At 35.0% G+C, this 13,392-nt stretch overlaps 1 protein-coding gene across 1 annotated transcript in view; it reads left to right on the top strand.

Annotated features, from left to right (window-relative positions):
• LRRC4C (leucine rich repeat containing 4C) overlaps positions 1–13,392 on the top strand; it is a 375,271-nt gene that overhangs the window by 64,113 nt on the left and 297,766 nt on the right. The window contains exons 2-3 of the mRNA XM_050711144.1: positions 4,381–4,563; positions 7,112–7,201. The gene's annotated coding sequence lies outside the window, so the exon portion shown is untranslated. The remainder of the gene's footprint in view (positions 1–4,380; positions 4,564–7,111; positions 7,202–13,392) is intronic.

A 13,392-nucleotide genomic window follows, 5' to 3' on the forward strand; every position in this document is an offset into this window, starting at 1 on the left:
AGCTCTTTGCAATTCTTTGCAGGCACTTATACACAGCGGTATGAGCATAATTAAGTTAAATGGTTCCAAAGATTGTACAATAGACCTATAATTGCTATTTGATAATTGATTTCTTGAATGTTATAGCCTTTTAAATACTGTTAGGAAAAGCATCTGTCTCAGGAACTGCTAGGAACTTTTGAAAATAATCTGTAGTTTTTATCTTTGGGTTTAACAGAGATCACCTAGTAACCATCCCCGTATCAGATCTGAAGAACACATGGATACAAGGCTTACTGCCTGAGGTTTGTCTCCTGGTTTTATTATAACTGACAGCACATTGTTACTTTATTGCAGTTCCTGCAGTCATTTCTTTCATTTTTAAAATACTCTATCCGTCAGATTTGCGTGAGTGACATTGAGTTCCCATGGTATTGCCTGGGTAGTTGTCTACTTTCCAGGTTGTCTGCTATTTTAACAGTGTAACTTCATGCAAGTATTTTTATACGAAGGAGGTAATAAATATTTGAAGGCCTGTTGGAAAATAAACACTTTGCAGTATTCACTTAATTTTAAGAAATTGCCAATTATGTTTATAAAAAAAAAAAACAACAACAAAAAAAGAGGCATTAACTAACATCTTACATGTTAAGTACAAGACCGTCCCAGAACTGAAATGTAAAATTTATGTATTGTTTCCTTAGTTCTGTTTTAACTGATACAGTGAGGCTCTCCTTTCTCCTTGCTTTTGAGAACTCAGAACTATTGCAACCAAACTGGCTATAGCTTCATTACATGCAGAGCTGCAACTTCAGGCCTGAAAGCATGTAAACCCTGTTTATACTTATGCTCTGACCTTATTCTTTCTGAGCTGCATGCAAGTATATTACCTATTTACCATCAGTGATCTCCAGAAACTTGTATTTCTCCCTCACTAAATTGGAAGATGAGGTAACACGGCAAAGTTCATGAGGTTGACACAGAAAATGAAGTGAATGTCGCATGTGTTAACCTGTACATTTTGAGTGTTTCTTGTCAGGACACATTAAAGTCCATTGACATAAAATACCTCTCAGTTCAACCAGCATTCACAAAACCCTGGCCCAATTCTCTATGGCATTTTTTTCCCACAGTAACACAGATACACTGCCAGAAATGAAGTAGAATTTTAGTTTTGCCTTTCCTTTCTCTTCAGAGTTTTGACCCTGCACTTTTGAAATATAGGAAATATAGAAATGTTCAAAAGAGAATTGTAAAGCATTTGGCTAAAATGGGGAAAAGATTAACTAGAGCCTACATTATTTGCAGTATTCCCTCAACATCCAGTGTGCCAGCTTGGTTCTTAATGGGAGGAAGCAGCCTACTGGGTTCTGAAAATATTCTGTAGCCTTTCATGTTGATAAATGCTGAAAATAGGCTGATTGAACTAAAAATAATGTCTTGTCAGGGCAGTACTTGGCATTGTTTGATGCATTTATTTTAGGAAGTGGAGAGGAGGAGGTTGTACTAGGAAAGAGTAAGTCTTTACAGTGGTGTTGCAGAAGATAAATTTCTACGCATTTCTAATTCATTTGTGAGAAATAGGGCAAGCTTTAAACCCCAAAGCATCACCACCTAATATCGTGACTGTGCCTGCAGTTGCAACACTTTTTGCAATAATTTATAATTTCTCACAAGCTCTACAACACACTTTGAAGCTTCAAGTGCTACTCAGACCACTGCTTAAAGCAGTCTTCACTTAGCCTTCGCTAACTGCTCCTTACGTTGCAGTTGTAGAACATGCACAAACCAAACATGTAAGGAGATAAACTCATGAATTGTAGGCACTGCTCTTCTCCAATGACTCTGTATTGAACCAGTGCCTTAGAAAAAGGACTTGAGTGTGCCATCTTCTCTTCTGGATGAAAAAAAGCTGAGCTGTTACTAATTACGGTATCTATTATTTGACTTTTTCGCAGTAGAAATATTGACTAAAATGTTAGGTCTTACAGTTAATTCTGCTTAGCTGTATAACTTACAATATTTCTGTTTGAATAAAGCCAGAGCTACGTTGAATTGTTTTGTACTGCTGCTGTGTTGGCTCTTCCTTGCTACGTTCTAAATTCCCAAAGGGATTTTGATTGAATAGGTGTCCATGCCACTCTCCTGTATTGGCATGCTAATATTTTGAAGGTAAAGAATTCAGTCTGAATGTAAGAGCAATGCTACATAAGATCCAGGTAAGCTAATCTATTTTCCAGATGAAAATTGAACCTGAAGCAGTCCTTAATTGGCCCTTCTGTTTTCCCCACGCTGCAGAAATTAGGCACAATTCAGCTTTTTCTTTTTTAACAGCAGGGAATGCTTAGTGGTTATATCTTCTTCCTTTTTTTGCTCATTATAAACATTGTTTGGCTCCCCTCTATGCTATTACTTTATGCTCCTCTAAGTTAATTTACAGTGACTGACTAGCACTAAACACTTGCAATCCAGACTTACATTTCAAATTTTGTTGTGGGCTAATTGGTTGGCCTTGAGTCAACTCAGTTTCTCCTACTGTTATCCAGGAAACTTCACTTACTTTGTATGGCAGTGCTATGAGTTGTCTTCATGATAAAAATAAAATAATATCTATATATCAAAAAGAGTGTGGTAGAAAAGCAACACGGTAGCCTCAGTTCTTAATAATCTGAACATCAAAAAGTAACTTTATTAGAATATAGAATATAGAAGAATATAGCATATAGAAGTTGTAGCTGTGTATGGAAGCAATGTCTATGTCATGATAAAATTGGAAAGGGTGTGGCAAAATGAGAATTATAATTGTAACAAAAGTGTTATAAGGCGCTGTACATGATTGGTTTAGAAAAATATTGTAAGAAGATATGAAAGATATTTTAAGATGTTACTGGGGTAAATGATCAAATAACAAGTCATAGAGAAAACTGAAGTTATTGAATAACCTTATTTCTGTCAATCTTAAAAAAAAAAAGTGAATTACAAGATGATTTTCAACACTTAAGAGCAAAGAAAATAAATACAAGCAAGAGCAGTGGAAAATGGGTTAACACGGTTGTACATAAGTTCTATATCATATGTTGATATGTTTTGCCTCAGAGGAGTTAAGGAACTGGGAATTGTCAGTGTTGGAAGATTGAACTTTCAGGGTCTGGGGTTGGAAAAGGTCAGCATTGTAGGCTGTGGGTCATAGCGGGCTCTAAAGTAACTGTGTTTGCTGTGTTATACTGCTGCTGAAGAGGTTAAGTATGAAGAAAACAAACAAAACCACAAACAAATGTAACAGAAACTATGTGTATGGCATTGGCAGTAATGTTTCCACTTGAATTAACAGTGAATGGAGCACTTTGTTTATGACTGTGTACTGGAAGAGTTTTGAGAAGTAATGGAAGGTCTGGTAGCAGGAGCAAAAATGAAGGTAAAATTCCCAAGTTGGAGTGGGTTGTTGCTCTGAGGGCTGTGATCAGGAGTTTTCATGCTTTTTATGCTCACTGCAGGTGAGACAAGAAGCTATTGGTTTTGTTTGCTGCTTTTAAAGATATTAGGAAAACAATTTTAAGAATAGGAGAAGAATGGCATAAGAATGTCATGGATGCTTTCTGCTGATAGTTTCTAAGAGTAACCGGGGCAAAGGAGCAGAAGTCTATCTAAAGATCCTTGAGTCTGTTTTAGAAAATCAATGAATGTGCCAGATAATGAACTGAGTTCTCCTGAAATCCTGTATTTCTAGGATATCAATAAAGTGCAATTGCTCTGGGGGTATGGATAATGGATAAATCTTACATATTTTGCTAAATATAATCATTACCATTCAGCTACAATTTTTCGAGCTAAAGTCCTTCAGTGGTGTAGACATCACTATAACAGCTTTGACTAATGTTTGTGTAAAATATAATAGTACAATAACAGCACAACAATAATGTGTCATTATGATTAAATGTCTGCTACTATTGTAATTATGAATGCCACTGTTATTTTGTAGCCCCAAACTTACAGAAATGTTAATTAAAACTTAGTTGTCAGAAAAAATACTTGTACGTAATAACGACATAGGCTCCAGCTCCTTTTGTTTAGTAGTGATGGTTCTGGTCAGTGAGCTTTGAGGCAGAGTACTTCAAAGGACTATGTTCTACTGCAGATTTCTTTTCTACAGCCGTTACTTTCTTCCACTTCCCAGACCTATAATCTATGATGCTTCATACTGATTGCTTCTTAAATGTCAATAAACATTTTTTTTCCCAAAATTTTACATTTCTCTGGTTTCAATTTCAGTTCTTTTTTTTTAGTCTCTACAGTTTGTAATATATATATATATATTTTTCTAGTGATCTTTGCTTACATATACTATATATTAACAGTTCGTAGATGATTGTAGCAGCTACATATTTGTGTGGTTATCTGCAGGCCCTAACCATGCCTTTACTCGAAGGTGGCAGTCCTAGTACTGTGTGGCCACATACGTGTCAATGAAACAAAACTGAAGCATATCACCCAAGGTTGAGAGGCTGCATCAACCCACTACCTTCTTAGATGATGATAATTTTTTTTCTTGAATCTGTGGAGTGATGTCCATGACAGTCAGGAGAGGTGAGATACATATTAATCAATCTTTGGAAGTGTTTTTTTTACAGGTGACAAATTTTGAGGGGAAGGCTATAGTTATCTAGTTCAGAAATTTAGAGATGATTTTACAGTGTTTTGCCTAATGTTTCTCTTCCCTGTGAACCCGTATATGACTTTTGAACAACAGCTAGAAATTATCAAATCAGGCAAGCTGTTAATGAGAATATTCCAAACTATTCCAAACAGAAAAATTAAACAGTATTTCTACTACAGTATTTTCTACTTTTATTATTATTATTATTATTGCTTCATGCACTAGGTTTTACCTGCTGTCTTACCACCTATTTAAATAAATGTATAATTCTATATTTCTGTGGAAGTAAGGAGTGGAAGAAGAGGCAATGTGCTTTGGCAAATTCTGGAAGGAGAGTGTTGATTCAAAGGATTTGGGTCTCCTTTCGGTAGGCAAGAGATTCTGCAATATTAACAGTTGCTTCCAGAGGATGAGTTTTAATATGTGATTACTAGAAACATCAGAGAGAGATAGGAGGTATTTCTACTTTTTCCTTCTTTTATTTTATTTTATTTTTTTAAATATACTTCCGGCAAGGCTGCAGCTTTTAGGCAAGCATTCCTATCCCTTTTTGCCAGCACAGACTGGCCAGCCTTAGTAACTTTCTTTTCACACAGGAGGTGTATTAAAGAGTTCCACTACAATACATTAGCTTTATAATGTGCTACACAGGTATGTGCCATTGCTTCCAAATTTGAGCTTTGTCATCATGCTGATTTCTTGTCCTCAGCACACTATTGGAATAAAGCACAAATTAGCCCTTTTTAATTGGTGAAGTAATAAGAGTCACTGAACACCTTCTGAGAGGAGCAAATGGTTCTCTAGGTAGCTGGCAGGACTGAACTATCAGAGAAAGATAATGTGCATACCCTGTTACCAGCATGTAAAGGCAGCTCTTTGTTTTATACCTTTTTAAGCTCATGACATTTGTTGTCATATACTTAACTCCAGAATTCTTGAAAGGTGAGATTTATTAAAAATTCCGATTACTGATGTGTGCCTAAAACCTGAAAATTACCAGAACAAGGTAATTATTTTAGTGTGTTTCCAATCCCTTAAGTTATACTGTTGCATTTCTGTATTGGTGTATTTAATGTTGTAAGCCAAGCTGAATTTGGCCATGTGTGCTTAAAGTCAGTCTGCCTTTCTTTATGGCTAGATAAATACCATATGTCAGAATCACTGTTCCATGAAGGGCTGACAAAACTGGAGAGCTGGATCTTGCTGCCTGCATTCATTGCACGAGCACCTGCGTGCCATCACTTGTTTCCTTGTAAATAGTTGATGAGGTTTTAGGTATGAAGCAGACTTACTATACAATCTACCAGAATCTCTCACTACAGATCAGCCTCAGTAGCGTTCTGTTACTACACTAGTGTTTTATTTCAGACCTGGCAGGTTTAAAATTAATAAAAACTTCTAAGTCAAATTTTCTCAGCATTTAGTATCCTCATTTGTAGAATGGCTGAGGATGGGTTCACTGTGGGTCACAAAGAGTAATTTAAAACAAACTACACACACAAGAATATCGTCACAAGGTTTAAATGAATTATTCAGGAATCTGCAGGAATAAAGTCTCTTTAATAATAATAATAATAATTATAATTATAATAATAAAAAAGAAGTTCTCTGTTGACAGCCAGGAATATCCTACAACACTGACTAGAAATCTTACCATATTTTAAAAGCAAGAAAGGAAACTCATTGGCTGTCCGGACTAGAGGATATTTGTTTACAAGTGCAGGAAGCAAAAATGTTTTAAATCAGTCATATTTCCTCCTAGAGAAAATGGTAGAGCTCACTCAAGCTTCTGTCAAAGCAGAAGAAATGCACTGGATCTCTCAATCTGTAGTATAGTGTGTTGGGTCTGTACCCCACATATAGCTACCTATAGAGATTCTTCTTTTTCTTGGAGCCTACTCTGCCGTTAAACTGATTTCACTGTTAGAGTCTATTATTCAGCCTTTTTCTTTTCTTCATGTATTCTCATTAATAAATGTTGAAAAGGGATAATGGGTGGTATTCTGGAATACCATCTACTGGATTTCTTTCAAATACTTCTGCCATTAATAATCAAGGGATTTTTATTTTTAATGAGAAAAATGTTTTTTTGTTTGTTTAATCCAAGATTCCAATATTCTAATTTCTTTTAGAGTGCTTGTGAAACGTCTTGTTAGTTGAAACTGGGAATGCATACTTCCTGAAAAGCATAAGCTTTGTTGTTGGCAGAACAACAACAACAAAAACAAAACAGAAAAAATAAATTTCCTGCAGCTCAAGTAACTTTTCACCTATATATGAAATGTATTCTTGACTCTCATGAAATATTAATAATGCATTCACATTCACGAATAAAGACTTATGAAGTTTTTTAAATGAAATTGTGATATGTGCTTGTAACTTCCCAGCTGAGATCTTATTTTCATATGTTACTTTACAGTGTGTGACTACTGAAAAAAATGATTAAAAAACATTTAACCTCCTGGTTTGTCTTTCCAGAAATGAATTTCTTTATTGCAAGAAATCATGATTATTTATTGAACTGGAAAGCAGGCAGGCCAATGCTCCATTGAATGCTGTGAACAACATGTAAGTATAATACATTTACTGTAATGCTGTTAAAAGTTCAGTTTCTCTAGTGATTATGATTCAGTTGTAACAAAGAAACTGTTGGTTGGAGATTCTTAATTTATTTTTATCGTAGCAGCAAATAAGGTAATATGACAGATTGTGTCTGAGGTCATACTTTTCTGAAGGTATTTTTGTCCCTTTGTTTTATTCTGCACATCAATCTCCATCAGGCTCTGCTATGCATTCTTAAGCTTTGCTCAGGAAAATCCATGGCAACACAAATCAGGATTAATAGTAATTGATAAGTAAAGCTCGTAAAAAAGAAAAAAAAAAGCTGATGATGCATGGCCTACCTTGTCAGCAGAATGACGTGACACTAGATAAACTTCTGTCTTTGTTACCTTCCCCCAAAATAGCAGTACTATGTCCATTTATAGGAACTTGAAAAACAAGACAGCAGACAGAAATGTAAATTCTGATTAAATTCCTCAGTATTCAGAGGATGCAAGGATGCATAGTAATATTAATGACCTTCTCAGACTTAATGCACTAGTACACAAGGGAAAGAAAAAAAGGCTGTTTATTCCTTCTCTCCACGATGTGCACATAGCATTGTTTTGTCTGGTAACACTAATGTTTCTGATATTGCTAAGGGGATGACAATTTTTAATTTTAATCTGCTTGTTTAATTTCATCGTGTGTCTTGCCTGATTAAGGTCCAGTAAATAATCCTTTAGTTCCTGAGATGGATGTCACTTCAATCTCTGTCTCATTTGACTTTAGAAAGGCTAATTGATTCAACTCAGTTGATGGTTTTGTTTCAGTCTCCTCTGACCACAAACATTTGTGGGGATGGTTTTATTGTCTCCAGTATTTGAGGTCTGTATATCTGTCATTCAAATAGCTGTGCAGTCATGCAAAAGCAGGATTTTAAGCATTGTATTATTCAGTATTTTCAGCATATGATTCCTGAACTGCAGCTTTCCTAGAAGTTGCGGCAAGAGTAGAAATGATATCAGTTGAGATAGTGTCATATATATTGATGAGCAAACCTCACCTTTTGGCTTTTACCATACAGCCAGGCAGCTTGCCTTCGTTTGTGTAAACTTCTCTAACAACTCTGAATAATAAATTACTTAATAAAAGATGGTATTTTGCAAATAATTTATCAGTTGAAGGAAAAAAATGGTTTCAATCTGATTGTTCAACTGTAGGATTGGGGATCCCAAATCAGGATCTAAAAGCTCTGCAATTAGAACTGCAGTATGTCTGTATTTTCTGGTAAGACTGGTAATAAGATGATGTAAAAGTGTTCCTCTGGTCAAAGAAATTGGAAGTCTCGGGGAAGTGGTGTCAAAATTCTCATTTTAGCTAGAAAGTTGACAATGATATTTATAACTTCTTGCAGGATTACATTGGGGGAAAAATAAAGTCACTGGGCATCTGTTATAAGCATCTATACGAGTTTTTGTTGTTCATAAATACTTTTAGTATCCTGATTACGTGATTTAAAATCGATAATTTCATTGTTAGGGAAAGAAAATAAATATTTCATCAATAAATTGTGAAGGTGAATTCTTTTACTTGATGTGCTCATTAGCTTTTGAGATAGATCAATTTGAAATAAAAGTTAAATGGATTAGTACTATTTTATTGTCCAGGCAAAAAGTTAGATCCCACTTGGTCTAATTTGACTGTGTAGCTATTGGCTGAAGCTCAGCAAGAAGCTTCATCTTTCCTTACATGATTTCCCGTCATTTATGTTTCCTGCTTATTATAGTCCTTGTAATTTTATGGTACTTTTAATTCCTTTTGCTGCTTTCTGGAAGGTACTTGCTCCTAGTCTGTCTGTGTAAAATGATAGCAGAAGATGCACTTCACCCAGTATTCATATAGTTCTAAGTGCCTCAGGATAGCACCTAACAAGGTGACTAAACACATGTGCAGTGGCACATGATTTTCAGTGCATTCAGCAGTTGAAGGTATTCTGGTAGCAACAGAGTGATGCTGCTGATGAGGAGAACTGATCTAAATTCAATATATATATATATATATATATATATTTTTTTTTCTGATCAGAAAATATGAATTGGATGAAACTAAAATGAAGCTAAAATATTTGTCCTTGGTTTTTCATCGCAACAGTTCTCCTCTTTTGGCTGCCTACTGTTTTTAATGTCTTTCATTTTCTAAACTACTTCCGAATGCAAAAACTGAGATTGTTTTTACAAAATATTCATGAAATGTACATGAAATTGTTTCATGTAATTGAAATGCCTTGCTAGGGATCGATATGTGCTTTGAGGGAAGGATTAATCATCTGAGTAGTGCTGATAACCAGGTGTATATTATTTTTAAAGGTGTTTTATGTGGGTAGTATTCTTCAGCTGAAAACACTGTTCAGGAATAATTATTTCTTCCTCTAGTTTGAGAATTGACTGTTAACTGAAAGCATTTATATTGCATAGTTACATGAGGCACCGTTATTTTCAGTTCAACAGAAAATGGCTCTTAAAGAACACAGAAATGAATGACAATATGTTATGGAACTGTATCACAAAATACACAGCTTCAGCTTGCATGCAAAAATATCATTTAGCTGTGATAACAGAAATTAGATTTCAATCAGTATGCTCTTTGTTATTAATCCATTTTTCTCCTTTCATCTGAAGAGGTCCTAATAACATATTAGACAAATCATACTCTTTACAAACTAATTTGAAATAAAAATTCATTTTCAGGCATGCATTTTATGAGAATAATTATATGTTTCCTTGCAACTACTGTATGGATGCATGCTTGCAAGTGTTCACAATGTAGTATTTTCATTTTTGGTCTAAATTTATTATTATGAATGAATTTTTCTTCCTACTTAAGCAGACTTGTGAGGGAACTGTGGGTTGGACAGTAAGAACATTATTTTGAAGGCATAATAAGCATTTTAAATTATAAGGGAGCTACTGATTATTAATATGTAGGGCTAAAGTACTAAGTTAAACTTTTTCCTTTGGAACAAAAGAGGTGGAATCTTAAGTTATTTTAAATCATTGATGTTTCATCAGTTTCAGCTGTGGTCTGAAGTTGAAGAATTTGTAGTGTGTGCCCAGGTAAACACATTCTACATGAGACAACTTCTGTGTAGGTTAGTATGAATGAAGTCTCAACTGAACATCTTTATAAAGCTTCTTTCTAGTAGCCACTCTTTGTAACAGACACTGGTCATATTACACATGGGGGCTTTTGGTCAGCTTGTGTGAATGTCTTTTTGGTTTCCCTGACCTGCTTTACAAATAGAACAAGAGAGCTTAACTTTGTTGGCAGTGATGTTGAGAAATTAATGCAATTTTTTTTTTCCTTTTATGTCTTCTGCTTCTAGTCTGGCTGTGACAATTTTTAATATCCCTTTTTAATTTCATCCCTTGTCAGGGAAAGCAAACCCATTGGTTTTGTGAGTCGTTTTTTTTGAATCATAGCCAGAGGTCCATTGCTCTGTAGTCTAGAAACTTCAGCACCGTTCTTGTTTCAAGATGTACCACAAGCTGGGTTCAGAGACAATGGCTCCACCCCATTTAGTGGGTATACATACAAGGTATGGCCCTATCACACTCATGATCTCACGCACAAGATGCTAATGTACCATGTGTGTCGATAAAGTGTTAGAACAATGTTATGCAGGCTACCCAAGACCCATACAAAGAATACATGGATTCTGACAGGTCTTTTTATACAGTGATCAAAAATTATTTGACTATACTTCTATCCTTATTTAGATACATACATTCTATCCCTATCACAAACCATTAAGTCACTTTATGTTCACTAAGTGTCTGCTTTATGTCCTTTTCTCTGTTATTTTGGAGATATTTTTTTTTCTAATTTTAATACCATTATCTATCATATTTTGTGTAGACACTTCATCTATTGTTTGCAGGTTCTGTGGAGCCCGCTTTGATTAATGCTTTTATCAGCTGTATCTGTATAACTCTAAATTCTATTAAATTCAGCAGCAAAACATACAAACACTAAAATGTCACTCTGAAATTAAAATGTTCACAGAATACTGGCCAAATCTGTTGCTGTCAGTGGATTCCAAGAAGCTCATAAAAAATGTCAAAAGGAATAGCATCATATTATGGATTTGAAGAGAGGCCTTGGTTTTTCTTTTCACCATCCAAAGTAATCAAGGCAACATCCTTGATTTTCATCCTGAAAAATTACACAGATTGTAATCATCTATGTGGTAAAGATTTCTGTGAAGTATATGAGAGAGAAAACATCTATTTTTCAAGAAGAGTGGCAATTTTTTTTAAAGAATATTCTTTAAGAAAGTTGTCTGAAGAAGAGGTTTCCTACCTGGTTGGCTCTATTAATGGCTTACTTTTGTCTCACAGTGCTTTAACCACACTCTTCTTAGACTCCTCAGTAGAGGTGCCCACAGAAGGACCTGTAAGTTCTTAGCTGTCCACTGACTCTGTAGTCTTTTCTGGAAAAAAAAAAAAAAAAGTTCATATATTTTGTGACTTTGAACATAAATTTCCTTTCATGCAAAGATGAAAAACTTCAGCTGCTTTCTGCACTTGTAGTGCAACATAAAATATGTTTAATTGCTTTTTCTTCCCACAAAACTACAAAAGCTTCTCTCCAGTCGGCCCAATTAGGGTGCTAAATGAACAACTTTGTTTTCTTTCCCAGTCATAACAGTAGTTTTCATCTGAGCATGGTCAGGACTCACTGAAGGAACATGAGATTTATGTAATCAACTGCAAATAACTGAGATGAGACCTACATCTCTTCCTTAATTCATTGCATGAGGGTTTACCAGATAGACCCTTGAAACCCCGTTGTGGGTAATTATGATGATGTAAAAGAATTAGCAGGACTAATAGTTTCTAAGGCATTTAGGGTTACATTCATCTTAGTTAACTTAGGTATCTCTAGCTATCTAAGATCTAACTAGGCAGGATATGTACGAGAGGACATAAGCTGACTTCTCTAGAAGGTGTTTCTTATGTGAGTTTTTTTTAAGGTAGATATGAATTGTACTGCAGAGGTACTTTTTTCCTTTTTTTCTTTTCTTTTTTTTCCCCTCACACATTATAAGGAAAGTGTACAGTGCAATCTCAGACTTCAGTGTCTTTCTTTAGATATTTAAAAGTTAAACAGGAAATACCATCCTTTGTGGAAAGCAAATTTTGCTTGACAGATTGATAGCACTTGTCAGTATAAGAAATCCCCTCTACTTTGTGATATACCAGTACACTTAGTTTTTCAAGTTTTGCCCGTGGCGTAAATTATTGTGGCATCCTGTGTACAGTAGGTGAATGAATGTTGAAAGATGCTTTTTCTTTTGTGCTTCAAGGTATAAACTGTGAAAAAAAAAATCATGGCTTTTTATTATGGCATGCTATATATTCCCAGAGAGTGGCTCTTCTAGTTATGCAGAGCTAGTTTAAAACAAAACCAGTCTTCTTGCCTTGTTGAATGTGTGCTGTCGTGTAGGCACCCATAATGCCATTTGACATCATCTTTGTGTTGCTTCAGTCAAGTTTTGATGTTTTCGGTTTTTTCTTTTCAAAATCTTCCTCTTTCTTGAAGTGTGACACCAAAGGTCTTCTTGATACTTTGTATTTGGCTCACTAATTCTTACACTCTGAGTTTGCAAGCAAGTTCTGGTCTGGCAGCATGCAATTGTCAGTAGTAAAATTTGAAGCTTTTGGAGGCATTCTACTGATACTGTTCTTTTAGAAAGAAAACGTACTGCATTTTCTTAAAGCTTTATGCAGGTCATGTAATATATATTTTCAGCAGCCTCTTAAGGTAAGATGTAAATTTTTCAAGTTGTTTTTCCCCATCCATCATTTAAAGTGAATACTTCTAAACCTGATATAGTGATATAGCAAAAGTAATGGCAGTATGACTCTGTTGCTCTTGTGCTCTCACTGTGATCTAATCTAGTTATGTGTATGGGTATGGGAAGAGCATTCAGATGATGGAAAAAAATGATGTTTAAATTAGTGGTGCACTTGTAGCATCCTGTCCAAAGAAAAAATAAAAAACAGCTAAACAAAAAAACGTACTTACCAGATTACCAAAGGATCTGTATCTGTCTATTGATTTATTTGGTTTATAAGAAAAATATGTGACATGTTTCAAGCTCTCATATTGTTTCATACAAAATACAGATAATATTATTAGATATCTAATTCCTT

Source organism: Cygnus atratus, chromosome 5 (genome assembly GCF_013377495.2).
Source record: "Cygnus atratus isolate AKBS03 ecotype Queensland, Australia chromosome 5, CAtr_DNAZoo_HiC_assembly, whole genome shotgun sequence".
NCBI classification, from domain to species: domain Eukaryota; kingdom Metazoa; phylum Chordata; class Aves; order Anseriformes; family Anatidae; genus Cygnus; species Cygnus atratus.